Genomic DNA, 23,094 nt, shown 5'->3' on the forward strand with positions numbered 1-23,094 from the left:
AAAGCAAAATCTCTCTTTGCCTTCCCCAGGCAACCCTCGGGCTAAGCAGTCTAAAGATACCCAGGGACGACTGGGTGGCTCAGCCGGTTAAGCGTCTGCCTTTGACTCGGGTCATGATCCCAGGATCCCAGGATCGAGCCCTGGATAGGATTCCCTGCTCAGCGGGGAGCCTGCTTCTCCCTCTCTGTCTGCTTGCTCCCCCTGCTTGTGCTCTCTCTGTCAAACAAATAAATAAAATCTTAAAAAAAAAAAAAAAACGACACCCAGATCGTCCCAGGCAGAGCTGGGAACTTGACAGGCCTTGTTTTGTGTCGCAAAGGCCACAAGTGACTTAAAGCTGGTCATTACAGCAAGCTTGCAAACTAAAAATAAAATGTCAGCAGCCTATTCCCCACTCACAAAGCAGCGCACAGAAGTCCCAGCGATGAAGTGCCAGGTTGCCCCCCAGGGAGTACGATCAAGGTCAGGGTGCGGCTGGGTCCTCACAGTGTAAGCTGTTCTAGGTGACAGCTGTAGGGCAGTGAGATCCCAGCCCCCGCCCACCCTCCTGGCCCCCTTTGATATAAGAGATGGATCGGGGACTTAACCAGACCCCGTGGTGTGAGGACAGTGTCTGGCTTGGAGGGTGCAGAGGCTGCTCAGTGCCTGGCCTTGGGTCCCTTGCCCGTGGACAGCTCCCACTGTCACAGGGCATCTGGGTTCACTTGTCTGCCTCCCCTGAGCTTTGAGCTCCTCGAGAGCAAGCACATCTTAGCTCTGGCCTGGCTCAACAGTAGAAGCTCAATAAAGTCTTCAATAAAATGCATGGGAGCATTGGCTGATCCCCCCCAGAGCTCAGAGGTGGCCATCAGGACCCCTGCCCGACAGAAGTCGAAACACCAGCCCGGAGAGCGCGGTGGAAGGCTCAGTGCGCCCAGGATTGTCTGCTTACACAGCCCCGAATTCCTGCCCGCCGGTGGAGTCTGCCAGGATGCCATGCTCTTCCCTGAGCCCTCAAATCCCTGCACATCCCCCACCCAGAGCCGTTCAGCAGTTCAGCTACAAACACACTGGACGTGGGGCCGGAAGCCCGAGTCTTGGCTCTGCTGCTAACCAGCTTGCCGTGTGACTTTGGCCATAACTTCCTTTACTGGGGCTCAGTTTCCCTGTAGGTTAAGTGAAAAGGCTGACCTCCTGAGTCCCTCCAAGTCCTTCAAGTACAAGCCCACAGAACAGGGATTGCCTGGTTCCTCAGCGATCCCTTTAGTCTCTACCTTTAACACATGCCTGGAGCCCACCTTCTCACCACCTCCCCCGCCCGCACGCTGGCCCAGCGTCCACCACCTCAGGCCCTGACAACGGTCTCCCCGTTGGTCTCCCCGCTTCCTCCCTCCACCCCACCCAGTCCATTCTCAGCACAGTAGCCAGAAACCACCCTTCTAAAGCTCAGTGGGATCCTGGCCCTCCTCTGCTCAAACTCTCAGTATCACTGCATCTTGCTCAGGGTCAAAGTCCAAGTCTCAACAAGCCTTGCATGGCCCTGCTGGATGTGGGATTTCATTACTTCTCCAGCCCCTTCTCCTGCTACCGTCCCCTCCCTCCTGCCCTCCAGTTTCTAGAACATCCTGGACAACCTCCTGCCGCAGGGCCTTTGCACAGGCTGTCTCCTCCTGGATGTTCCTCCTTGAGATAAGCTCCTGGCTCTCTCCTTTGCCTCCTTCAGGCCTTTGCTTAACTGTCCTAATTTGAGAGGCCGCCTTATTTATTTATTTAGCATTAATCCCCATCTGACGGTCTTTGTTTATTATATGTCTACCCACACTAGACGATAAACCCAGGAGGGCCAGGATTTTAAATGTATCATTCCTTTATACCCAGCTCCCAGAAGAGTGGGCACTCACTAAACACTGAATGAACACACTGAATACAACATATGGAATGGATACATGTTGCTCAGGTTGGATCGTGCTGCTAAAATGAACAGCCTGGGGCCTCACAACCTCCGGTTTGAATGGCATCACCTCAGGAGTCCTTCTGAGAATTCCAAGCTCTGGACACTGTCTCCAGGAATCAAAGTGATTGCTCTAGGCAGGTTTGCAGCTCAGGAAGTGTGTGGAGGAGGAAAGCAAGGAAATGACCCAGAGAACACTGACCGTACCTGATCCCGGGAGGTCTGAGGGTCAGTTCATAAGCAAAGGGTTCCAGATGCCTCCTTGCCAGGTTATAAACATGGCCTCTGGGAGTGCACTGGACGCCGCTCATGGGGAAGCACAGGAGACTGTGGCAGTGGCCACGTCCTCAGAACAGAGGGAAGGCCGAGATGGGGAGAGGGGGAGCAGGAGGCAGCCAGAAGGGGGGCTGCCAGTGCCGAGGGCCTGTGGGCAGAGCTCCAGAGAAGCCCCAGCTGGGACAACGGGAGTGGAGACAGAGCCACTGGCCTTGCACGGCCTCCCGGAGAGCGTAAGCCGAGTGCACGCAAGCCTGGCTCTCTGAGAGCTACGATGCACCTGTGCGAACCTCAGCAGGTGCCCGGGAGCCAGGACCAGAACCACAGCCTGAGGCGTGCCCTTCTGCCACCTGGGTGAAAATAAAGCATGCTCTCAGGAAGTGCACCTCCTAGGTCACAGGCAAAGCCAGGGAGTGAGCACCTAGAGGCCCCGGAGACGCCTCCTGAGAACAGAGAGGCCGGAGAGCCCGAATCGAATCCGGCAGGGCACCCTGCACGCGGCGGAGAGGTGCTGACAAGCTCGGGTGGAAGCCCCTCCCCGCGCGGCCCAGGTCCCGCACAGCGCCCGCGTTGTGTCAAGGCCCCGCATGAGAAAAAGAAACATGGCTGAGGGAAGTGGGGGGGGGGGACAGAGGAGGACTCAGACGCCCCCCCAGCTCTCTCCCAAACACAGGAGGGGGACGGCGGAGGAATGCAGGGAGCCGGCAGCATCTTTGCTGTAGGATGCAGCACAGTGTTGGGGAGTCCTGCCTCCCGACTGCGAGCTCCTGCCTCTCCCTGCTCACGGGCGTGGCCTCCCACTCCGGCTACAGCCACCGAATATGCTGACCGTCACAGGCCTAAACCCCCGGGAGCAGCTGCCGGCCCTCCCATCTGCGTCTGGGGTGCCTGAGGGCAGGGCTAAGCTTCTGCAGGTGAAGGAGAGAAGCCCCCACCCTGCCATGGGCCTCCATCCTGGGCCGAGGGGAGGCTGGGAGGCCAGCAGGCGTGGTGGGGACGGAAGTGTGTCAGTGCTGCTGTGGGCTGAGGTCTTGTTGGAGGTATCAGCCCTCTTCCTCCTCAGAAGGAGATAGTGACCTTGCTGAGGCCTCCCAGAGACAATGGCAGGAAGCGCCCCTCCCTACAAGAGCTGGGGGTGTCAGGAAGGAAGTGATGACCCAGAGCCTGGGCCTGCAGACCCTCCCCACAGAGGTGAACGTCAAATGCTAGAAGCCCTGAGCCCCGGCTCAGGGTGGCAAACGTCTTCATCTTCCACCCGCGTTGGGTGGATGCCAGAGGGCAGATGCTCTCCCCAGGCTGGGACCCCCTCTTTCAGGCAGACCCTCTGTGGGCGGCCCTGTGTCCCAGCCAAGCAGATGCAGGACACAGCCAGGCTGAGCTGAGCCCACTCCAGCTGCCCCCTGCCCTGCGCCCGCCCCGTCCCCACCTCCTGGAAGGAAGGGCTCCTGTTCCGTTAGAGCAAGGAGCGCCTCTAAAAATAGACCCTGCTCCTTAAGCCCCTTCCTTCCTTGCCCCCCTGCGGAGATGAGGAGGAGACTTCACATTGTCAACCCCTGGGGAAGGGCTGCCTCTCTCCCAAAGCATGCCAGCCAGGGCCCAGTGGTCCCAAAGCCTGTCACGGCCACAAACTCCCACGGGGAGCTCAGAGGCAGGTAGGGGGCAACCGTGATCTTCCCCTCTGCCACGAGCAGAGGTGAGACCATGGGGCGGGTGTCCTGGCAACACGAGGGTGTAACGTCACACGGGCGGGACGCCTGTCCTGTTCCCAGCTGCGTGCCTGGAACCCAAAAACAGTACCTGGTCTATCCTAAGGACAAAGCAAATGTTCACGGTATAAATGAGTAAAGCAGAGGAACTCCTGAGCACGCTTGGGGTTAAGTGGGGGCCCCAAATAAGATGGCCACAAGCTCACCATCTCTAAAACCCCATAACTGGGGAATGCAGTTGTTAAGAAGGAACAGAACTGCCTTCCGGTGGAAAAGGAAACAGGAAGTGAAGACGCTGTTGTCAGAGCTCAGGCCTTGAGGGCAGAGCAGTGCTCACCAGGGCCACCCGGCCAGGGCGACCTCACGCGCCCTGCCCTCCGGGAGGCTCGGGGGCAGGTGCGGTCCCCAGCCAGCCCTCCCCCACACCCACCCCAGCCGCTGAGACTCTGAGACTCTCAGAGAGTGAATTAAAACAAGACAACAAAACAAAAATACAACAGAGCACTCTCTCTTCTTAGCACTTGGAGGCCTTTTTACAGCAACTGAAAAGAATGAGCAATTACAGAGAAAACAGCCCGCGGTGCCAACATGGAAACACAGGAGTGAGGGGGGCGCTCGGCGGAGGCCTCGGCTGCCGTGCCCTGTTCCCCAGCAAGGATGGGAGGCCCAGAGGTGGGAAGGGGCTCACCTGCGGCCAGAAGGCAAGGAAGGGCGGGGCCTGGACCCCATCCTTTGGAGAAGCCTCAGCCATATTTGGAAAATCATGCCATGTGCTCCAGGGTCAGACTTGGGGTCCAATCCCAAGCCCACCCCTGACTAGCTGTGTGACCTTGGGCCAGACGCGTGCCACCTCTGAGCCTCAGCTCCCTTGTGTAAAATGGGATCCTTAGAGGAGCCGGTGTGTTCACACTGTGTTTAGGGAGGGACACTAGTGTTACCTCTGAGCCTCTTCACCCTGCTGGGTGAGTTTCTCCAGATGGAACATCCATCCTCCTTGTCCCCAAAGTTCAGACTGGCTGATTAGCATCCAGGGAGAGGGGTTCAGTGGAGTTTAGAACAAGAAAAGGCAACACCACTTTACCTGCTCCACCCACCAAAGGCCTTGGCATGACAAGAAGGGGACAGGGCGAGTCCTGTGCCAGAGACTGGAGGACAGGAAATGGGACAAGACGGACAAGAAGCCCAGGGGGACCCAGGGTAGGAGAGAAAGAGCTAAGCACTGGGAGTCCCACCGAGGCCACCATGCGGGGGACTCCACGGAGGACCTCAGACACGCCATGCCCCCCCACCGCAGCTCATTTTCTCAACCCGAGAAATGCTTACATGAAAACACACACACAGTTTTGTCCGTGTCACTGACTACAGCTTGTGGGAAATGCGGCGAGGCAGTGCCCAGCCCCTGCCCACTGCCAAGGCCTAGGAGTCCTGAAACTCCTGTCCTGCCCTGTTTACTGGGAGTGGGGAGCCCAAGGATGAGCCAGGGGCTCCAAGAGAAGAGAAGAGAAGAGAAGAGAAGAGAAGAGAAGAGAAGAGAAGAGAAGAGAAGAGAAGAGAAGAGAGGTCTGTCAGGGCACACTGTACAGGAGAGAGTCACAAGGGCCCCCAAATGGGTTGTACCATACCTGGAATCTAAAGGAACCACAGACAGAACATCAGTCCTACCTACTTAGTGAAGAGCAATCAATATTTGCAAGAAGCAGAATCGATTAATACAATCTACCCCATTAATCGGATAAAGTCAGATGTTTAAGGAAGAGGAAACAGCAAGAGAGCCCCTGCACCCCCAAACTCCAAAGTCAGTGGACGGTCCTTACCTGTGGGTCTGTGTGAGAAGGCTCCCTCGATGTCCTGCCACAGGAGGGACGACTTGCTAGGCACACGGAAGGGTGTTGGGGACCAGGACGCACGTGTCAGCATCCTGCAGGGAGAAGCCGGTGGGGGAGGAGGTGAGACACCAGCCGCTCTGGTCACTCAGGGCAACCCAGCTGGCGAACCGACAGGGCCCGGCCTCATCCTGAGCAACGCCAGAGACCGGAAATCTAGCTGTGCTGAGGGGAGAGGACAGGGGACAGTGGGTGGAAGGAGTCTGCACTCGACGAAGGGACCCGGTCCGGGATGCGGTCCCAGAGGCTGATGCCCCCGACACTGCCCAGGGCTCCCTCTGCTTCGGAGGAGAACCAGGACCCACACCCCAGCACACAGCAGCTTTCTCGGCACAGAAGCCCAGCTCAGAGCTCTCAGCCTCAACCCTGAGATTTTTCACCTATCAACCTTTGGGATTGCAGGACCCCAGGCTGCAGAGGGCAGGCAAACGGAAGAGAAGGGGAAACAGCAGCCTAGACCTCTTGGCCACCAGCCGGGAGCATCCTGGTGCCCGGGGCGGGGTCACGAGCAGCGTCATAGGGTGATGCAGACAACTCTCTCCTTCCCATCAAGTCCCTGCAGTTGGGCGGTGTGTAACTGGAGACCCACCTCCGCCAGATATCCGGAGGCCAGAGATGAACACTCACAACATGATGGAAAAGGTGGAGAAATGGATTTCTGGGGAGTCCCGGGTGCAATCAGCCTCGGAGACATCAGAAAATTCACAGGCACCACTAAAGCCGCCACCCAGCCCGGGGCTCCCACCAGGGCCCACACCTGCAGCTCGACACATTCTCGTTTGTCTGACGCACTTGCCAGACCCCATGCGGAGCCCAGGTAGCGGGCAGCAGCCGGGGAGGCTTTCCCCTGACCGTGACCGGAAGGCAGGCCCCCCCGCCCCACGTTGCCACACCCAGAGGCTGGAGAAGTCATGGTTCTTTAGGAACCAAGTCTCATCTCTGGAGAGACCCGCACCAAGGACTGAGGCCAGGCACCGGAGGCTGCAGGGACACCAGCCTAGGCCCGCCAGGGGCTGGCCGTCTTGACAGAGGTAAAAGCAAAGTGAGGGGCATTCCGCGGAGGCTCGGGACAGCAGAAGTGATAAAGTGCCGAACGAGGGCACAGGCAGTGAGAGTTCCGAGGAGGGAGAGGCTCTAACTGGGGATGGCACAGCAGTGGGAGGTGTGGCTGCGAGCAGTGGAGACCAGCTTTTCACACGCCCACCCTCCGCAGTGCAGGCCCACACTCCCGGAGGAGCCACGGCCAATTCTGCAAAGTCCTCTGCGGGCCGGGCCTGCAGGAGTTGAGGCTCCGTCTCGGCCGTGCACCTGCCCCTCCGGTCCATGGCCGCACGTACACCCCCATATACACGCTTGGACCCTCAACGTGCAAAATGTCTCAGGGGTCCCAGGCCCCCGGCTGGGCATGCAGGGGCGGGGGATGAGGGGGGCTCCAGCTTCTCTCCTCTACGTGCCACCAGATTCCACACACACACACACACACACACACACGCCCTGCCTCTGTGTGGTTTCTCCGTTCTGTGTCTTCGCTTCCACCACAAAACCTCTAAACCCAGAGTGAGGTCAGTGTAAGTCTCCCCCATTTCAGAGGTAAGGACACCCGCAGGGAGGGTAGGGGGTTTGCCATGGTAACACACCAGTCAGTGGCAAGCCGGATTCTGAAGGCCAGCCCCTCTCCACTCCACCGTGACGCCTCTGGTGGGTGAGAAGGTCAACTGTGACTCAACCCGGCAGAATCAGATCTGCGGGGGCTGCGAGAGAAAAACGCACACTCCTTACAGAGAGGTGCACCGTGGGGACATCATTTTTCTGACAAAAAAGCATTTAAAGTCCGAAAAGTGAATGCAGGATCTGCTTAAGGAGTGAGTCGGCTCCTCGGGGAACCTCTAGGGACCTGGGCGGCGGGGGGGGCAGGTTTCCTCCTGTGACCCCTCACACGAAAGGCGAAAAGCCCGTCCGCCCACGCCTTAGGGAAGACGAGAAATCACAATAAAACACGGGCCGCTGCTGGGAGCGGCTGCAAGCCCCTTCCATGCACACCTGTCGTTTGTGGTCTGGGTGGGGGGTTCGGAAACCGAGTAAGACGCGGTAGCGTATCTGCTGCCGATGAGGGAACAAAAAGAAAACATTCACGCCTTTACGTTTTCCTCCCCGGCTTTACTGAGATATAGTTGACAAAACGGTGGTATATTTAAAGTGTACGAGACATGATGTTTGACACACCGAGAGGATTCCCACCATCGAGTTAATTAGCACATACATCACCTCACAGAGCTACCCTTTTGGGGAGGGGGGAGGGGGAGAACACTTACATTCTATCCTCTTCGCGAATTTCAATTACACAATGGATATCATCAACCATACTCGGGGTGTTACACGTTAGGCCCTCTCCTTGACATTTCAAAAGCTAAATCTTCACTATGCCTCATGAATGATTTGGAAAATGGCCGGGGTGCGGGGGGAGGGAGGGGACAGGCAGGGGGGGGCGGAAATAAATAAATTTCAAAAACCCACCTTTTGGAGGAGTTGAAAGTGCTTTCCTGAAAATTTCTCGGATCTCTGACTGATTTCAGTCAGTGGACATGAATTAGTAAGTGAATCTTTTTCTCTATACAACTTCTATTAATAGGATATCGGTCTCTTCTCATCCCCACCAAATAAATGTCAAACAAACACTTAAAGAATACCGGTTTGATGGGGTGCCAAATTACTAGCTTGCCCAGACGTCTGTATGTCTCAGGCTGGCCCTGGTTGAAAGCATAAGTTCCAAACGAGTGGGTGGTATAACTGAAGTTAAACACTGTGGGTTCCATCCCCCGTTGACATGGAGACCGGGAGGCAGGTGGCAGAAGAGCGTGCACAGACGGACAGATGCGAAGGGTGGGGGCACCACGGCCAACCGCGAGGGCTGCTGGCCCAGGCCGGGCCACCACAGCCCTTGCTTCCATCCCGAGGCACGGTGCCTCGTTCTCTGTTTCATTGAGATAGAATCTTCACGCCATACATTCACCCTTTCAAAGTGTACAATTCGGCACATTTAGCGCATTCACAAAGCTGTGCAGCCATCCGCCATCCGCGCTCTCGTTCCAGAACACTTCCTTCATCCCCGAAGAGAGACCCATACCCATTACCACACACTTCTCCGTTCCCGCTCCCCCCCGTCCCTGGCCAATGCCAGCCTGCTTCCGTCTCTATGGATTGCCTGTTCTGGGCATTCCATACAAATGGGTGCGTAATACGTGGCCTTCTGTGTGTCTGGCATCGTGTTTTCCAGGGTCATCCGTGTTGTAGCAAGGGTCAGTGCTTCCTTCCTTTCTACGGCCGAATCACTCCACTGGACGAGCACACCACGTTCTGTTTATCCACCCATTTGGGTCGCTTCCACTGTGGGGCTGCTGTGAACCGAGCTGCTGCGAGCATCCGCAGACAAGCTTTCGTGCACAGGTGTGTTTAATTCTTTGGGGTCTGAACCTAGGGGTTCCTAACGTATTAATAAAATAACTGAAAACAAGCAATACGTTGTATTTTCGCCAAGATTAAAAGGGTGCAAGGTGAGCGTGAGTTTCAGTCTTGTCCCACCTCTCCTCCAGAGGCCAATATCAATTCTGGGGTGATTCTCCCAGAGGCATCCTACACACACACACATCCAGGAAACCCGGCAACCAGGTGAGGCTGGGGTCAGCCTCGTATGCTTTGGAAAGAGCAGCACAGGGCCCAGGGCGCGTCCCGTCGGAAGCCGCTGCGCAGAGAAGAGGTGAGGCGGCTGGTGGCTGAGGGGAGCTCTGGGGCCAGCGGGCTCTGCCATCTCTCAGCAACGTGGCCTTGAGCAACTCATCCTCCCTGGGACTCAGCTTCCTCCCTGTAAAAGGGCGCCGACATAGGTTCCCACGCCACAGAACTGCTGTCAGGAGCCGGGGAGCTACGGAGCGCCAGCACGAGGTGCCGAGCCTGGCCCACGGGCACCTGCGCTGCAGTCACTCCCGCTGCTCATCCCTCTGACCTGATCCTCGGTTTGCCCATCCAGAAAATGGAGGTGGGCACCTCCCACGCACGGTTACAGCATGGAACACATGAGACCTCTGCGTAGCCCAGCGTGCTACCATTTCTGCATGGCCGGTGCTCAGGAAAGTCAGACCGGCTACACTGCGTCCCCAGGCTCCCAGTGGTGAGAGAGCAGCTGAGCTCCCCACACCCGCCCTCTCACTTGCACAAAGGAGGAGCCTGCCTCTTGGACCCCACACCTTGGATGGGTCGCTGGATTTCTTCTTTTTTGTCCCTCCCCCTCCCCCCAACACCCGCCTTCAGGATCCTTCTCTCTGCTTTCTCAGCACTCTACTCTGGAGCTGAGCTTCCTTCTCTGAATCCCAGACTGTGGAGGCAGCGGGGAAACCCTCAAGGACCTTCAAAGTTGAGAGCCCTCAAGTGAGGAAGGAAGCATTAGCAGGGCCATCAGAAAGCTGTTAGGAGCAATTTTCCTCCCAGCTGGCAGAAGGCAAAGCAGAGCCCGAGGAAGAAGCTGGGACCTCGGAAGGCAGACCAGGGAAGAGAAACTGAACCATGCTTCCTTCGGTGTGCAAAAGTTCGTGTGGGAGAAAACCAGCACACACACGCGTGCACACACACACGCATGCACGCACACTCACAATAAAAAGGAGAAATTCTTAGCCTGCAGCAGTTGGTAGCATTATGTAAAATTCCAAGCCCACAAAAATATCATTTGGATGATAAAAAGTTAAATTTAGCTAAGTACAGAGTGACTAATACTATGAGGGACAGGCAGCACCCCCAGTTGCCTGGAGCTGATACAGCTGGCTTCTAGAAACTTTTGACAAGTAACCAGGGCCTGGTGCGGCACAGAATAACAGATTATGTAATAGGAGGCACAGCCATTAGCAATACCAAACACAGTGAGCGCCGCAGTCTCCCTCGAGGGAGGGGACGGCCCGGCTCTTGCTTGAGCTTCTCCAACAGAACCTCGCCTCTGGAAGCCCGGGCCACGGGGATCTGGGCGTCCAGAGGCATCTGAGAGGCAAGCCAGGCCTTGGAGGTTGTGTGTGCGAGCGGGCCCACCTGCCTCTTCTGCAAAGATCTTTTCCCAGAGTGGTTGTGGCGGACGGTTACCGTGGCGGACCCGGTGAGCCTCGGCCTTGCGGAGTCCCGGCCCTCTGAATCTAGTCTGGCCCCAAGACCTGTTCTAACCAACAGAACGGGCTGGAAGTAGCACTGTGCCAGCTTCGGGCCCAAGCCTTGAGGAAGGCCTGGCAAAGACGTGAAGGCAGAGAGACTCAAACAGATATTTGCACACCTCCGTTCACGGGAGCACTGTTCACGATAGGAAGAGGTGGACACAACCCAAGCGTCCAACCACGGATGAATGGATAAGATAAACGAAACGTGGTCCCTTCACACAGTGCAGTATTGCTCAGTTTTAAAAAGGAAGGTCATTCTGGATGAGCCCCGAGGACACGCGCTGAGTGAAACAAGCCAGTCACAAACGGACAAGAACTGTGCCGTTCCACCCACCTGAGGTGCCCCGAGGAGTCCCATTCTCGCGGACAGAAAGTAGAAGGCTGGGCACCAGGGGCTGGGGGCGGGGGAGCTGTTGCGTAACAGGGACAGAGCCTCAGCCTTGCAAGACGAAAGAGCTCTGGAGATGGAGGGTGGTGAGGGCCGCACAACAGTGCAAATGTACCTAATGCCGATGAACTGGACACGTAAAAACGGCGAAAGTGGTAAATTTTATGCTATGTGTATTTCAATACAATAAAAAAATTAAATTAAAAAGAGGAAAAGGTGGAGGAGGAGGCCTGCATGCTTCTGTGTATGTGCCCTGAGGAAGCAGCCACCGTGGAGAAAGCCCAAGTCTCGGGAGATACTGAGCCGTGAGAAGCCCAAGTCGGCCATGGGGAGAGGTGGTGAGGAGGGGAACCACCGTCCCAGCCCAGAGCTCCAGCTGAAAGAGCCAAGAGCCAGCCCCGACTTACCAGCCATGGGAGTGGGACCGTCTTGGAAAGGGATCTTCCACCCCCAGGCAAGCTGTCCCAGCTGACACCAGCAGAGCAGAGATGACCTGTCCCCACCAAGCCCTGCCCAAATTGCCATGTTCTGAGCAAATAAAATGGTGGATGTTTTAAGCCTAAGTTGGGGAGCACTCTGTTGCAGGGATGAATGACTGACACAGCGGTCAGGATCTCTAATGGCTTTGGGGGACACATCCGTTCCGAATGTGAGACCAATGGAGGTCTTTCACACGCTCACAGGTGAATCACAAAGGCAAGGCAGTGTCTGAATAAGTCTCAGGAAGAGACTTCTTTTCTACTCCCCAAATCCCCATGGAACACACGCTGAAATCGAACAGCTGCTGTGAAGGCTGGGGGTCTCTCCAACCATCCATCAGAGCAGCCAGGACTTCTGTTCACTGACACGACCATCCCGTCCAGAGCAGGGACGTGTTCACTGTGCACGGAGGTGCTCCCTGTGTGTGGGGCTGAGACCAGAGTTCTCGCTGGGCTGACTCTGGGTGAGTCAATTCCCTCCGGGATCCATTTCTCCATGTGTCTAGTGAGGAGGTTGGCCTCTAAAAGGGCCTCTCCATTCAGCCCCAACATTCCGCAACCTTCCAGTTGTGGCAGAAGGGAGTGCAGGAACGTAACCCAGAACACTGAACATAGGCCAGGTGACTGGCACTGGGATTTACAAGGCAGGCACACACAATCCTCGTCCTCTGCCCCCTGAGAAGCCCCCTCTTGTCTCTGTGCCCTTCACGGTCGTTCCTTCTGCAGCACTTCCTGTGCCAGTCTGGCTCGGTCCAGTTTCCTCTTCCTAAAGGACATCTGTAGCCCCCAGGTTGAAGGTGGGACTGGGAGAGTAGTTCTGTGAGTAGGGGAACATACACCCCTTCCAAGCCTGGCCCCTAAAATGCCCACACGATCCTCAACGCCTTCTGTCTTCACTCACCAGTCAGCTGACTGCCCAGCTCCAGTGGAGGACCCCAAGGGAACCCTAGGGGATGGCAGAAACTCCACAGGAAAGGATGCTGGATCCCCGAATCACTGCATGGAGGACACCCCCAGAGCATCCAAGTCAACTGCAAGAGTGGGAACAAGCCTTTTTTGGGATAAGCTGCTGAGACCATAATAACTGCTTGTTATAGCAGCTAGCATTACTTATCCTAACTAACATATTCACCAAACCGTTACTACGTGTCAGACATGTGACGGACGAACAGGAGAATCAGGCCAGGCCTGATCTCGGCCCTCTCAGCATCACTGACCTAGTTAGCAGTTCAGGGAGACCAGATATTGACTGGTTCTGCACCCAGCAATCACACGCTAAGCACATGATGAGAGCTTCTTCACAGATCCAAGCCCCACTCATATTACCTGCTTCCGAAAACCTTACAACCTACGTTTGCCTCCCCAAAACATAGATGAGTAAAGAAAGAAAGAAACCAAAAAGGAAAGAGAAAACCTATCCTAAGACTCCTGAGGACAAATCTATAAGCAAATCAGTAAAAATTTTAGCTATGCGCTTCCTGGTAGGCAAAGCAAAGAGGGAAATCTGCTGGGCCACAGAGCTCTCGCTGACATTGAAAAACATCCTGGTTCATGCTGAGAAACAAACTTTTCCCTGCTAAGAGCTCTAAGGGAATGCTCCCTGGGGTCTCCACGTGAAGGACTCGGTGTTCGGGCAGGAGGCAGCAAGAGGAGGTCGAGCTTGCCCTGAAAGCCGTCCCCTTCACCTGTGGCCCAATTGGCTCTCGATTGCGGCGAGCTCCTGAATGCTTCCTCCTCCTTATTAATGTCCACACGGCAGCACATGATAATGACGCAAAACAGTTACACCCCGTAGACCACCTGGCTGCTCGATGCAGTTTGTTGTCAGACACGTGCCCGTCCACAAACGCTGAGCCTTGGTACTGATGGGGGCTGGGCTCAGGGTTTCAGACAGCGACCCTCGGCCCCGTCCCTGGCTCGCTCCCAACCACGGGGCCCCAGAGAGGGGAGTCTGCAGGCCGAGTCTCTGCCGGCCTGCACCTTGTGGGCCTTGGCTCCTGCAGGCTAAGAGCAGAGCTCTCAAGCTCCCACCCTGTGATCTGTCTGCACTGAGCACCGATAATAACAGTCTCACTTCCATTTATCAAGGACTCCTTCAGGCCTCGAGTGCTCCAAACAAGACTTCACTCGGCAAGACAGCTCGACTCTGCAGCCACCTGGGGGAATTCTCCAGCGATGCCGTGGGGCTGAGGCAGAGTCTGAGGCAAATCCGGCACCGTTCGCCTGTGTTTGACACTGCTTCTCCGGAAGCTTTGTCAGGCTCAGGGGTGGGGGCAGCAACAAGGATCCGTGATCGCGGCTCCAGGAGGATGGAGGACGGTGGCCTTCACCTTGCCCAAGTGACAACTTCTTCCTTCTGTCCATGTGGCTCTGCTGAATTGTGATACCAACCTGAGTTTCTGGGTCGACATTAAATGTTTTCCTTTTTTAAGAAATTCGGGGTGTTGGGTGGGCTGTTTTATTATTATTATTTTCTTAATTTTAGTAAAAGCAAAAAAGTTCCATTCGGAGCCTGTTCAAAAGTAGCGATTTTCTTAATGGGAAGCATACGCTCACCGCCCACGTGAGGAGCGATGTCAGCTCAGCAATCACAGCGGCCTGTGAATGTGGTAGGTCGTGTCACCTTCCAGACAAACGTGAGTCAAATGGAAACTCGTCACAGGTGCCTGCGTGGCCTCCCATGGTGGCTTCAGGCTCTGACAACGGTTTTCAGATGGGTGCACGGTAGGGAAGGCAAGGCGGTGTTTCCGTCAACTATGAACCCACAGCGGTCGGGGCTCTTTCACAACTAACACCCTCTAAGACATAAAATGCCCCAGACGCTGCTCTTGGCCTGGGTAGCACACGGTTTGGGCTCCGGTGCCATGCGGCTACCCCGCCTCCTGGAATGTTCAGTTTGAGCTGTGCAGCGCGGGCTAAGACAGTGTGGCTCGGAGCGATCGTGAGCGGGTCGCCCAGTCCCAGGGTGGCCAGGACACGCTGGTCCAGAGCAGGGGGCTCTCCCTGCTCTCGGAACCAACCCGGGGTCCTGCTCTGTCCTGGGACGCGCGCTTCGCTCTCTGCAAGTCGGGTGAGGACCAGAGACCCACACATGGACAGAGGACCCTGAAAAAAGGCATAACCCGCAGCCAGACACAGCACGGGGCCCGTTTTCCACCAAAGCAACGTTGCCTGAGGGAGAGTCAGCTCGTGCACACACCCTCTAAAAACAGACACTCCACTGGTCACACGCCCTGCACCTCAAGGAGGCTGGTGACCACGCAAAAGGCCAGGCGACATCTCTGGGACACTCTTCCGTGCTGGTCAGATCCCTGGAGCCCCAGCATCTACTCTGAGCCTCTGAGCAGTCTCAGGCAGATGTCCGCCCCACTCCCCAGCTTCTAGGCGGGACGAGGCAAATGCTCTTTTTGCAAACTAGGGGCACAGGAACATGGTGACAGAGATCACACCCAGTCACTGCTTGCCGGCGTCCCTCATAGCAAGCTCAGAAAACACCCAGCAGCGGGCCAGGGACAAGTGTCTTCTCTCATTTCTGAGACAGCACCTCAGGAGGGGGGAGGTCAGCCTGAGGCCCTCACATCACAGACGGGATCTTTTCAGGCACCACGGAGCCCTACAGGCCCAGCCCAGCTCCTTCCCCAGGGAGGTCTCTGTCTCCGGACCGGCTCTCACACCCCGGTGGGCGGTCAGCACCAGGCACCACCAAGCTCTTGCCAGTTCAAGGTGACATGAGAACATGGTTAACAGGGCAAGCTGTTCAAAAAGTTCCCGATAGTCTCTTTTCATTCTTGGATTAGGTCTTTCCTATTTGTTAGTGTCCTCTGCTCAAAAGAGCACGGCTACAGGGAACGGTTGCTTTCCTGTGTGTGTGGTTAATTATACAGGACACAAAATTTACCATCTTCACCACTTGTACAACCATCACCATGTGCCTCTCCAGAAATGTTTCATCCTTCCGAACAGAAACTCTGTACCTCCTTACTTCCCGCTGTCCCTTCTCCAGCCTCTGGGAACATCTGTGAGTCGTACAGCTCCTTAAAAATATAGCTCCTGGGACGCCTTGGGGCTCAGTCGGTGAAGTGTCTGCCTTCGGCTCAGGTCATGATCCCAGGGTCCTGGGATCGAGTCCCGCATTGGGCTCCCTGCTCCGTGGAGAGCCTGCTTCTCCCTCTCCTCCTGCTTTGCTGTCTGTGTCTCTCTCTGTCAAATAAACAAAGTCTTAAAAAAAATAATAATTTCCTTACCTTAGCAAAATTATTTTATAATTTTACAGGTTCTGGTGTAATTTTAAAGCATCTGGTGCTTCTCAGATCCTTGGTGATGGATAAGTTGACAGAGGAGGGGCAACCCCCAGCAGGAAGGCACCATCCAGGCCACCCCCTGCCCGGAGGAATCAAGGGCCCCCTTCCCTGCCGTGTGTAAGGAGGCACCTCATGGGAACCGGCGTCCTTAATCGGCTGTGCCAGGAACTCTTGCTAGAGCTGCCCTTTGCGGTGGAAAAGGCTCTCACACGGTTTTCTCCGGATTTTCATTTTACTTAAAAGCTCTTCCATGCCTGGGGTTTTGAGGTTAAAAACCACTGCCTCGCACTCACACATTGTAAGTGGGAGTGTAAATTGGTACTACCTCTATGGAGAGCACTTTAGCAACAGCTCTCGAAAATAAAAGGAAACCACCCCTCGACCTAGCAGTTCTACTTCTGGGAATTTATTCCACCGGTACAAGAAGGTTTGCATGAAGAGCTCCATACCAGGATGGAGACTCACCGCGGCACTTTTTGCTTCCAGGCCTCTGCCATTACAACACAAAACTCCGGGAAACAGATTGAACTAGTGCTGATACGTCCATCAGCCGAACACGAGGCCCAGCACTAAAAAGGGCCGGGCGGTCTAAGTGAACCAACAGAGCACCGCCGCCAAGACTGACGAATTGTTAAGTCAAAATAGCAGGAGTGCAAGGGTAGGCAGCCATTTGTAAGGGTTTTTTTTCTAAGTAACATATATTCATATATGCAGAGAATCTTCCTGAAAGAATACATACATGCACAAAACTTAGCGATGGTAGTCGCCTCTGGGGAGGAGAATAGGGAGGCCATGGGCAAGAGTACAACCAAGTCAGCTTGGTACCAAGTATACGGTCTTTACGTATCCAGTGTTTTTCATATCAAGTACGGCCTTCATCCTCTATTTTATTTTATTTTTTTTTAGATTTTATTTTTAACTAACCGCTATACCCAACGTGGGGCTCGAACTCACAACCCTGAGATTGAGTCACCTGCTCCACTGGCTGAGCCAGCCAGGTGCTCCATCCTCTATTTTATTATTTTATTGTAACCGATGAGTTTCAAGTTCCATAAATCAAAGAACATACCTGATTTATTTTCAAAACCTGGCCAACGCCTGCCATAGCATCATGTACAATTTTTTCGTGTGTGTTTTGTAATTTTTTTTTAATAAATGAAAGAATAAGTGAATGAATAGTGAAGAAAAGTGTTTGAAAAATTATAAATGTGGTTTGAAGACTAGAAAGCTGTGAGTCTTGAGTTGTTAGGGAAGGAAGAGGTAGAGTGGAAACAGACACTGGTTGATAACTGATGATCTCGGTAGAAAAAGCAGACTCAGTAAAGGAAGACGCACGCTACGGACAGTATGGGTAAGTTGCTGTTAGAAGTTTATCGAACAAGAGGGCGCCTGGCTGGCTCAGTCGGAAGAGTGTGTGACTCTTGATCTCAGGGTTGTGAGTTCAAGCCCCACACGGGGTGTAGAAATTACTCAAACAAGTTAATTTTTTAAAAAAAGGGAAGTTTATTGAATGGGAGTTTTTAAATTTAAATTTTAATAACAATATTTTTAAAAAAGCCAACATTTAGTGTTTCTTTTGATACAGCAGAATGCAAAGTAAATAACGGGTGGTCCAATGATTTTAAAATACTTTTTAAGACCACATTCCAGTCCGCCTTTTAACTGCATGAACCACATATTCCTAAAGAATCAGAAAGTAGATGAAAAAGCCATCACTCCCCAGTGAGGCAATAACACTTCTGAAACGCTCCCCAGGGATTGGCACAAACCCAGCTTGAGAACTCTCGCCCTATTAACCTCCACGACCCCGTCTGCCAGCGGGCAGCAACCCTGACCCTTTCGAAGCGGGCTGACCGGCAGAGCAAGGCCACCGGGCTGCCAGGAAAAAGCTGTCACAAGGCCCAAGAGCTTCTGTCCTTAGACAGTTACACCAGCCCCCTCAGGGGATCGTGCAGGCAGCCGTGGCTAAACTAAGGCAAAAAATTAACAGCAGCAAAACCGCACTGAGGAGAGAAAAGGAGAAGAGACAGGAAAAAGGGAAGGCTACGTACAAAAGAATTAGGGGAGCCCGTGGGTTCAGCCAGAGGGCCGTCTGGCAGCCACGGCCCATCCCATCCCTCTGAGCACAGCCCTGCTCCCACAGCCAAGCTGCACTGCAGCCCCGTGGGGCCGGCCTGCTGAGGGATTCAGAAATCCCTAAGAGACTGAATTATACCTAATGTCCACCATTTACCGGAGAGAGGCAAGAAGAGCCTTTGAGAAGAGCAGGAGCATGACCAGGGCCATGGGACGACCTCCTCGGCCCCGAAGCTCACAAGGTGACCTCCTCCGAATGACCACGTGTGGCCTCGTCTGTGCTCTGGCTTCTCACAGGGCTTCCGACACCTGGACTCTCCTCCCCAGCCACCCTGGGGATGCCCAGGCAGGGACGTGTGACAAGCTGACCGGGTGACCCTGAGGGCCCATCTTGGAGAATATACTGAGGTCCTCTTTCCACACACTGTGTCCCCGGTTCAGGACTGGTGCTGAGCTTAGGACAATGGACTCCAGCCTCTGTAATCACGGCTTAAAGGCACACAGAGGTGCTCAAGACATTCTCAAAGATTCCTCAGAAGTGTGAGAGGATGGTGTTGTGGTCCCTCTTTCACGAACGAGGAAATTCTGCTGCAGGGAGCTCAGCCTAAACCCCACAGTGGGGCCACCAGACTCGGGATGCCGGCTCCTGACTCCAGGCCACACCCCCATAACCCCAACACCAGACGGGGAGCTCAGCCCCACAAAACAGCCTCGACCTGACCCCGGAGGGATCTGGAATGCTCTGCATTGCATCCCTGTCCCTGCATTCCCCTGGGATTCTGGGCTCCAGGGAGGCAAAGGAGGCGTGGGAGCTGCCTGAGATGGCCCGGGTGTCACTCTCACGTCTAACCAGGAAAGCAGGCCACTGGTTTGTGGCCACCCAAGCCCGATGTGGGAGGTGCTTCTTCACAGCGATCCACCCGCCTGTGACCTCTGACACCTAGGAAAGCCACGGCGGCTGCGTACCTATTTTGGGGCTTGGCCACCACACTGTCTCACTACTCCTAATTACTTCTCAGTGTGTCCGCTTTGAAAGTTCAAGATGAACACTGTATCCATTTCAAAACATTAATTCTGCAAGCTCCTTTCCAGGAGTTCTGCTCCATTTCCTTTTCCCAGCCCACTGGCCTGGCTTCAATCTACAGAGATGTTTAATATTGATGGCAGAGGGTGAACGTGTCTCACAGGGACGCCTCTCCCAGCGGGGGTTTCCAGACACCGTGGTGACACAAGCTGCACCAGCATTCTGGGCCCCTCAAACATACTTTGCAAGATGCTGCCACAGTGTTTCGGTTAGTAAGGAGTAAGTGGCTGCTGGTTGGAGAGGCTCTTCACCCCGTTGCAATCTCGTGTCCATCCCGCCATCTCTAGGTTATTAAGCGTAATGGATGGTGAACTTCATCAGATGCTCTTCTGGAATCTATTGAAAGCATCTCAATGGGTTTCTCCCTCTTTGTGCTTTTAGTACATCTGCTAGTAAATAATCATCTGCTTATGTTTTTGAGACTGGTCCACAACCCAGTATAACGTGCACACACACACACACACATGCACACACCTGCACACCATCTGAACAGCAGGCTGGTATTTGTGATTTCATGGGCCACACACAGGGCACAGTGAGGACTGGAGGAACCACACATGAATCGGGTGAATCACGGAGGGCTTCCTACAGGAGGCGGCAGAGAAGACTCAGGAACATCTGGATTTGAGTCCTGCCTCATGTGGAGCCCAAAGACATGCTTCCCTAGCCCATAATTTTCTCCGCAGTAAAACAGAAATAATCATAGAGCAAAAGAGCCCTTCAGAGGCACCCAGCTCAGCCTCCTTCATCTGCAAACGGAAACAGGTTCAAAGAGGAGAGCTGATTTGCCCAAGGCCACAGGCCACCCCTACAGTCTTTCTTGGCTCCAAGCGGAGGGGAGAGAAAAACAAAGAAAGCTTTGAGATCTTGGGCAGAAAGGAAGCAGAGAACCCCCGGTGTGTATGACTTTCCCTGTAATAAATGTTCTTGTTACCCTGAGTCAGGGTGTAAAGGGCAGGGGTTGGAGGGCCTGCTGGGGAGAAGGGGGTGATCCTGGAGCCACTCTCTCACACCCAAGTCAAGAGGGATGTCCCTACCTTCCGTACCAACACACCTGAGCAGACACACATGAATGACTTTTCATGGTCGTTCACTCATTCATTCAACCAGTATGGAGACTACACTGGGCTCAAGGGTGTGCCCCCAAAATTCATGTCCTTCTTGGAACCTCAAAATGTGATCTTATTTGGAAATAGGATCTTTTCAGATACCTTAGCTAAGGTGAGGTCACACTGGACTAGGGGGCCTGATGTAGTATGACTGGTGTCCCCACAAGAAGACACACACACACACACACACACACACACACACGGAGAGGACAATCACACCGAGACAGAGGTGGAGACGGGATTCATGTGTCTGCAAGTCTAGCAGCACCGAGGATGGCCGGCCGCCACCAGGAGCTAGGAGCGAGGCGTGGACCAGATTCTCCCTCAGAGCCTCCAGAAGGAACCCACGCTGCCCACAACCTACACGTGGACTTCGGACCTCCAGAACCACGAGAGAGTAAGTTTCTGTGTTTTAAGCCCCTCCCGTGTTTGTTACACAGCCCCAGGAATCGAACACAAAAACAGAGAAGAAGCCCCAGGGTTTGCCTACAGAGCAGGAGGCCCAAGAGGCACAGGGGGAGTTTGGTGTGGCCTGGAACCCTGCCAATCACATCGCCCCTTCCTCCCAGTCCGCAGGCCTCACCCGCCCAGCCAGCCACACCTCTGCTGCACTTCCAGACCTCTTGGAAGCCTGGGACCTCTCCCGAGTAGAGACCCAAGATCCCAGCACCTCTGCAGGCCACACAAGGACGATTCAAAGGCTTGCCAAGCTCTGTGAGACACCAGGCACCGTGCGAGGCACACATCTCTCTTTGAAATCTCACAACCAGCCAAAAGGCAGGGGAGCTAACAGAAGCTTAGTGAGAGCCGGTGACCCACTCAGTCCACACAGCAGGTCCACGGCAGGGCCGCACTCCACACCCACGCTGTCTGCACGTGGCCTAGACAACACGCGGGGTCCATTCCCCTGCACACCCCCGCCCGGCACCCCTGGGGGCTGCAGCACCTGCCCTCAGCAGAGCGGCTCCCACTCGCTTTGCAGCTGTGGACGCCAGCGACCCTGGGCAGATGGCATCTGCTCTTTGAAAAGGTATTTGTCTTTCCACTCATTGAGAGCAAGCAGAGCCATAAAAGGACATGCCCGACGTCAGGTGCACAAGTGTTCCATAGAGACAGAGGTCGTGCACACACAGGGACTGGGCTTGGCCGTTAACTGCCAGGAATGCCACCCCGAAGAGCAGGAGGACCAGTGCGCAGCTTGCTGCCGAGCGGGGGCGGGTGGGGGGCCTCGGCCAGGCCTCTGCCGATGCCTGGGGGAAGCTAGGTGCTCCCTAAAAGTAAAAGCAAGGTGGGATCCAGCCCAAGCCTCACCTGATGTTCCAAGACCAGCCTGATTGGGTTTGTTTGGGGTTTTTCTTTTCCTTCCATTTTAATCATTTTTAAGTGTACCATTCACAGGACATTCAGTGTTGTGCAACCAGCACCACGATTTCCAGAACATTTTCATCATCCCAAACAGAAGCTCTGTGCCCACTACACGGTAACTCCTCCCCCGACCCCGGTCACCACTGCTCTACTTTCGGTCTCTAAGAATGTGCCCATTCTGGGCTCCGCATACGGGCAGGATCATGTAACACTGTTCTCTCGTGACTGGCTTTTTTCACACACCTTAATGTTTCTGAGCTTCATCCACATTGTAGCACGTGTCAGAAACCCCCCCCCTTTTTTTTAAAGATTTATTTATTTATTTGAGAGAGAGAGAGAAAGCAGGGGGAGGAACAGAGGGAGAGAGAATCTCAAGCAGACTCTGGGCTGAGTGCGGAGCCTGACGCAGGACCGATTCCACGACCCTAAGATCACGACCTGAGCTGAAACCTAGAGCTGGCCGCTCAACCGACTGAGCCCCCCGGGTGCCCTTCCCTCCTTTTTCGTGGCCGAATGATATTCCCCTGGATGGCCATCCACGTTTGTCCGTGCATCGGTGATAGACAGTTGGGTTGTTCCCAGCTTCCGGCTGTTAACGGTGATGCTCGGAACGTGGTGTACAAACATCTGCTCGGATCCCTGCTCTCAATGCTTTTGAGAGTGGAACCCCTGGGTCCCAGAGGGACTCTGTGTCTCGCCGTTTCTGGAACCCTCAGACTGTTTGCTGCAGCAGCTGCCCGTTTCTCTTCCCCACCAACGTGCACAAGGCTTCTCATCTCTCCACACCCTCATCAACGCTCATTATTTCCTATTTTTGGATAATAGCCAAGCCTGATATTTTAAAAGGAGGATTTTTGAAAAGAGTGGCATCTGCCCACTTTATGCCTGCCGTTCTGTGCGGAGCCGCAGGGAGGGTGTTGGTAGCAGAAGCAAGAGACACCAGCTCCAGCCCCGGTGTTTCCAGCTGCACAACTCGGGACAAACAGCCCTCGGAGCCTCGGTTCCGTCCACCGTAGGAACAGAGTTAAGGTGCCAAGTGTCCCTTCCCGCCAGAGGCAAAGCAGTGTGCTCGCCACAGGAACAGAAGAGAGAGGATTTTCATAAATTCTACGGGATGGCACATGGGAAGGGGGAAGAGGGGTCGGTTTCAACTCCCCTCAATATAGCTTTTATGATAATGTATGGAAAGGATAAATACTTTTCCCTCCAACCTCCTCTTTCTCTGCCTTTGAATGGAGAAGCCAAATGATGGGGAAAAGTAGCAAGATGAAGGAGCAGGAAAAATTCTAGATGATCTACTGAGGGTGA

General features: G+C 54.6%; 1 protein-coding gene across 3 annotated transcripts in view; it reads right to left on the reverse strand.

The window, feature by feature from the left end:
* Positions 1-5,825, reverse strand: part of PITPNM2 (phosphatidylinositol transfer protein membrane associated 2) — a 106,126-nt gene extending 100,301 nt beyond the window's left edge. For all 3 annotated transcript variants that reach the window (XM_040619997.1, XM_040619996.1, XM_040619995.1), the window contains exon 1: positions 5,727-5,825. The gene's annotated coding sequence lies outside the window, so the exon portion shown is untranslated. The remainder of the gene's footprint in view (positions 1-5,726) is intronic.
* Positions 5,826-23,094: the final 17,269 nt, after the last annotated feature.

The sequence above is a fragment of the Ursus maritimus genome, unplaced genomic scaffold (genome assembly GCF_017311325.1).
Source record: "Ursus maritimus isolate PB19 unplaced genomic scaffold, ASM1731132v1 scaffold_33, whole genome shotgun sequence".
Classification (NCBI taxonomy): Eukaryota; Metazoa; Chordata; class Mammalia; order Carnivora; family Ursidae; genus Ursus; species Ursus maritimus.